This window comes from Hermetia illucens, chromosome 2 (assembly GCF_905115235.1).
Source record: "Hermetia illucens chromosome 2, iHerIll2.2.curated.20191125, whole genome shotgun sequence".
Lineage (NCBI taxonomy): Eukaryota > Metazoa > Arthropoda > Insecta > Diptera > Stratiomyidae > Hermetia > Hermetia illucens.
In genome coordinates this window covers 169,467-175,466 of record NC_051850.1, presented here as the reverse complement: position 1 = coordinate 175,466, position 6,000 = coordinate 169,467, and the positions used below count along the sequence as shown (strand labels likewise).

Genomic DNA, 6,000 nt, shown 5'->3' with positions numbered 1-6,000 from the left:
ATGATTTCCTCAATCAATTGAACAATGTAATCTGGTAATCCAGATCGATTGAAATTTTGACTTCGAATGGGATTCTTCTGGTAGTAGCTTTTACAGTTATTTCAGATTATGCATTTGATATAATAATAATCGTTGGCACAACTATACATATTGGATCAGGGTCCTGAAGTGCGTTAAAGCACTTCATTCAAGACCGTAGCAGTTCACCACAGTACACTGTAGGAGGCAATGTGGTCAGCATTGCGTTCGCCCGAGATTATTACCCTGATTTAACTCAGGTATTCATTCACAGCTGAGTCAACTGGTATCCGACGTCAAATCACGATACAAACCCCACCGCCACCAGTAAGATTTGAACCGCGACCTTCCGTACGATAACCATTTGATATGCATTACGTAATTAAATCTTTGAATCAAATTTACTAGGAACACACGAATACCTCTTCACCCCGTGCTATGTAGTTTTGATATGCACCCTCATTCGTTTCTCATGCAGAATGTTTATTAACAATTAATTGAAATTTATTGCCAGGAGAGTCGTCAAATATAGTATATATGTATATACTGAAATCCTGAAGAGTCCGACCGATCGGCAGTTTATTCTTTTAGTATCCACATTAAATGTGTCTTCCGTAATGATTTTGGTGCTGCTTGAGAATGACAGGCGAGAGGGACATACAGTTGTATTGATGAAAAGAGGGAAACAACGGACGCAGGGAGTTATGCGGGTGGCAAAATGTAAAGAATAAATAGGATATGAAGCGTTTGTTTGCTTGTAGTCTGAAGCCTGTCCTGAAGATGTTATTTTGGGGTGTATCCTTTTTAGAACTCGTAATTGAATTAAAGACAATGGCTTCTTGACAGTTATGTTGATGTGGACAGTTCAGATGATCCTGTCACAGCATCCGGGGACTAGTATGACCGGACATTTAATAGGATTTATTTAGTGAGAAAATGATGTGTCCTCACTGCCGTTTCTGCGTTTGTTTTGACGAAGGAAGAGGTTTAGTTTTGGGGACCGTATGGTTGATTTGAGTGCGGACTACTTCTCGATTGATGTATGTCAGAAATTTTATGTAGTTAATCTTGTTATTTTGTTGGAGAGTTTATCTTTCTGACAGTTTATATATGATTAAATGTATTATTCCGTACATCATTTTTGTGTCTTGTCGACAATATGCAAATTTAGTTAGGAAATCTCGTAGTTGCAGTTTTTGTTGGCATTTGTTATAGTCGGTACTTCGATATATACCATAGGATTATAAATGACTGCTTAAGATATCAGTAAAATATATAGATTTTACCGACATCACAGGACAAGTAGATATTGTAAGCTAAATTAGCGTTTAGCGGATCTAAAAAGCGAAAATAAATCAAACATTCCTATATTCGGTTTATATTGATTAACAAGTTTTATAGCTATTTCGCCCCTCTTTAAGTAATCAGAATAAGGATGCATAACATCGTTCAATAGCAGGGCCTCTGGGAGCAATATATGTATATATATCTACTTACCGTTATGAACAGGCAAGGTATCACACAGCGTCAAAGCTAGCTCGGTTTCTGTTAATTTCGAGTCCTCCAATGCATTATCTGAACTCCGATTCGAATGTGAATCTTTATTACTGAAGTCAGTAGCGGCTCTACATGCCGTAAGACTATTAAAATGGTGATGTTGGCGACGACTGGGTGTATAAGGGTTATTATAAATATTCCGGTGAATTGGGCTGAATGAGTCTTCAGGTTCTAAAGCATTTAAAGGAGATGTGGTATAAAGGCGGTTCATGCCTGTAAAAGAGAAAGAAATTGTTTGATGATATAATACAGTAAGTTTGCAGCATTATTCAATCAAATTTTTTACTAAAGTGGAAATCTGTAAATAATAGGATTAAAACATGGAGTCGCTATAAATGTGATAAATCCTGGAGCTCGATTGTAAGTGCGTTGTATTCGTTAGATGATTAACGATTAAGGTGAATGGAGTTGAACAGGGGTGCACTTTTTCTGGGAAGACCTGGCGCATATGGGTTGTGTATCAACCAACCACTTTTAGAATTTGTATTTGCATGTTCATCATTAAACAAAGTCTCGAAGGTAAAGTTTTAGTTCTAACAGAGTCTTACATTTTCAAATTGTTATAGTGAAAATTGCAACATGATATCCATTCTAAATACTCTCATTATTTATAATATTCTTGTTTTCTGGAAGAATTATTTCTTTTTGCATTTCCGGTTATTACTAGCACATTGCAACCTCTCAAAAAAATAATTACTACTGACTCCATGAGGTTTTTTTCTAATATGTTTACTCAATGCTGTGCAAGAAGCAGTTCAATAAAACTAAACCACATACAAGTATTTATGACCAAAGCAGATTTCAATAGGCGAAGTGCACATACATTTTGATTTTATTACATATATATATGTGCCATGTTGTATTACGTGTTCAGATCTGAATTGCAGTGAAAAGGGTAACTTTCCTGATGTTATTCCTTCACTGCATATTTGGTATGCAACCAAATCATAGATCGTTGAGAAATTAATCCCTTGGGTTCTTTTCAAGTTACTCTCTATATAGCAATGAACATTTTGAATCTAACAAACCAACTAATTCTCCAGAGACGTTTCTCCAGAGACTTTTCGCAATAGTATTTGCAGCCATCTCCCGGCTCGTTTAGGGAACATGTGGGGCAGAGAAAGCGTTACTTTAATTTGAACACTAGAACATAAGTTACACCAACGATATTCTTTGGAATCACTGTATTTGAAATTCTTTACTTAGAATTTTATGGATACCGACCATTCAGGTTTTCCTTCAAATTGTATCAGTCACAAAACAATTCAACATTATTTTGGTGATAAGAACTTGAAAATGTTTTTTTTTTTAATTTTTGGAATGAAATTCAAGTAAAAAGTGAAAAGTTATTGTTAATTAAACAGGTATTAACGCGCCACCTGTCTCTAATAATAATTCGTAGGTAATTCATCCAAAATAATTTTTGTTTCCCTCCTTATTTGGTGCTCTGTTGGAGGGATGAGTGCGTGTGGTCAGTTAATTTCCTGGAGGGTTAGAAGGGTAGAGATTTCCCTTCTTCTATTTTTTTCAACAACATTGTTGCTTTCGAAAATTTGCTAGAAACCATAAAATATGGACACACAAATTTACTTCACGTATTTACCAACGAATCGAATAATGATTTTATTTTACCAATTTATCCACTTTCATATTACATTCATACCTGAATATTTAAAATAACAGCAGACACCAGACAATGGAACATGCTCATAGCTAAATGACGTTCCAGCCGTTTGAGTCTGGTTGAAGTAAGAAATCTTTACGCTCTTTATGCTACTTCCCAACAGAAAAGGGAAAGGATGCAGAGAGGGTATATTTTGTGAGATATTGTACAAACATACATACTCCTTCATTTTATTTTTGATGAAATTCTATGAAAAGTGTCATCTGTGTACATTGTGGAAATTTGAAACCAAACGTTAGCAGGTGCTTCGAAAATATTTGCTAAATCAACAATGATGAGGAAATGTTCGGAAGGCTGACAACACATTAATCTAAGGATGTTCTGTAAGAAGACACTAAGGGCGGAGATCATCTATTGTAAGCAAAGGTTTTATGACTGCATATGTGGATGAGGAGTCTGTTGAAATATAATTGAAATGCTGTAACAGTGTCAGACAGTTTATACGAAACTTTCAAGAGATATCAATAAAGTTGTTAAAAAGTCAGCATTTGGAAGAAATAACGAGGATAAAAAGTACAATTCGTTCTTTACTTGCTTTCATTATTTTCGAAAAGCTATTAGAGGTAAATATGCAACATGTCTGTATACGGGCCACTAGCTATTTAAAAGTAACATCATTTCCAATGAAAAAGCATTTTTGAAAATGATAATGTTGCCAAGAGACCACGAGTTCTTTTCTGTGATTTAGAAGCATACTGTTCCTCTTTATGATCACCTGTCTGGTTAATGGAGACTGATCATTATGAACCATTTTCTAAGATCTTTTTAGAAGTATAGTTATATTAGGGATGGCAATTTGACCATAGTTTAGTTTAATAGCAGATAGAACTATGATATCAAATGGACGTTTTGCCGCTTAACAATTATCTCTACAAGACTAGATGATAATAGCCAGAAAAGAACCAACTAGCTATCGTTTTTTTAGATAAAAACTAATGCTCTTAATATATGTTAAGTAATTTCGTGCAAATCACGACTATATAGTATTTGAATTGAAAACCGCATTTACTTTTCTGTAGAATATAATAATTTCATTTTTCAGGTGATAGTGATAGATATTTCCGCATATATTGCTAGGCTGGGTAGACCCATCGGCTCAGAACATAACCAATTGCAATATCTTCTCATCGACATCAAGGGCGTCTATCATAGTATAGTCAGAGTGAAACTGTACATGGCTATCCGAAAGTTCGATATCTCGACTAATAAAATTATTTGTAAGACTGATAATTCGAGATGGGTAGTAGATACATGTAATATTCCAAAAACGATAGCCCGTTAAAGTGGAATGTCACAATACCATCACCAATTGCAATTCAAACATTACAACATCACCTAACATCACCGCTTCCTTAACATCACCGCATTACAAAAGCGATGGTGATATTACTTCTGTGATAGGTAATATTTTCTAATGTGATATTACATTACAAAACATCACGGAACATCAGCTCTCTGCGTAATACCAGTGGCAGCGACAGCTGTCGAGGCCGAGTATCGCTTGCGAACCTATTGCAGTTATGATTGCCTGTTCTTTTTACTGGCTTTGGACTGGTATCGGGCTGCATATGGACTGTAGAATGTAGATCTTTGGCTTTAAGTAATTTTGTAATATTACCACTTGGTAATGAATGAGTTTCGGCTGCAGATTGGTGTGCTTATGGCGTTACTTTAGGTAATATCTCCTAGTAAAAGTGGCCAAGGCGACTGTCGAGGGCCGATGCCGACTATCGGTTTTGTTCCCTCGGCTGAATTTGATGTCAACGATGAACGAAACCGTTGATAATTTCTTCCAAGTTAGGTCAAAAATCTCAACCGATAACAGCTATGGCGACGAAATCCGTGCATGGTTAGTGGCTGTGAACAGAGCCTGTCTTAGCTTACAAAAACTATTCCTGCATTCCTGGGAAACTCGGTTTCTTTATAAGAAAAATTATAAACATTTAGCCACGTTCAAGTGCAGAATTCCATGATGAATTTTAGGTCCCCTACATGATAATAAATTATATAAATTTGAAATTTATGAGCGATATCACACCGTCTGATTGTAGATAAAATCTGGCTAAAAACGCTGGACGAGTCGCCTAATTGGTATGAGTGAAGATGACCCAGCCCGGAAAGTCTATAAGGGCAATATCTACGGTTGAAAAAGAAACCGTGGTAGATCCAGCCTCAGATTAAGCGATGGTATAGGCTAGGATATCAGACAGCTTTGAGGAATATCGATGAAAGCGCTCTTGATGATGACAACGAGAAGAATACCCCGAAGAACTAGAAAAGTACATTTTTACGGTGTAGGGTATTGGGAATCCAGTAACGGAGGTTCTTGATAAAAAGCGGAGTAACGGCCGCTATTATTCAACGACTGTGATACCCCAGGAGACTATTGAGAGAGACTATTGACTATTTTAAGGTCTGATACTACAAAAGGTCCAATGCAGTCGAGATTCCTCGCGGGACACAGGATGGAATAGGAATAGTCCCAGGATGGACATCAATGCTATTGGCGCAGAAGGTGGATGTAGAATGCGACAAACTAGACAGGGTTTCTTTCACTGACAGAATGCATAAATGAACTATTTAAATTCAAGGAAGGAAGGAAGGAAGTTGCCTATGTATACAAGCGCCGCATGGAAACAGTATCTGGTTATTTGTACGTCAATTTGAATGTAGATGAATATATGAATGTTCTCAGTGCGAACGTTATTGTTTTGCGGACAAAGTAATGCCGAAATGCTCAT

General features: G+C 36.4%; 1 long non-coding RNA gene across 1 annotated transcript in view; it reads right to left on the bottom strand.

Annotated features, from left to right (window-relative positions):
- Nucleotides 1-1,292: 1,292 nt before the first annotated feature.
- LOC119649663 overlaps nt 1,293-6,000 on the bottom strand; it is an 88,313-nt gene continuing 83,605 nt past the window's right edge. The window contains exon 3 of the long non-coding RNA XR_005249167.1: nt 1,293-1,788. This is a non-coding gene — a long non-coding RNA (uncharacterized LOC119649663). The remainder of the gene's footprint in view (nt 1,789-6,000) is intronic.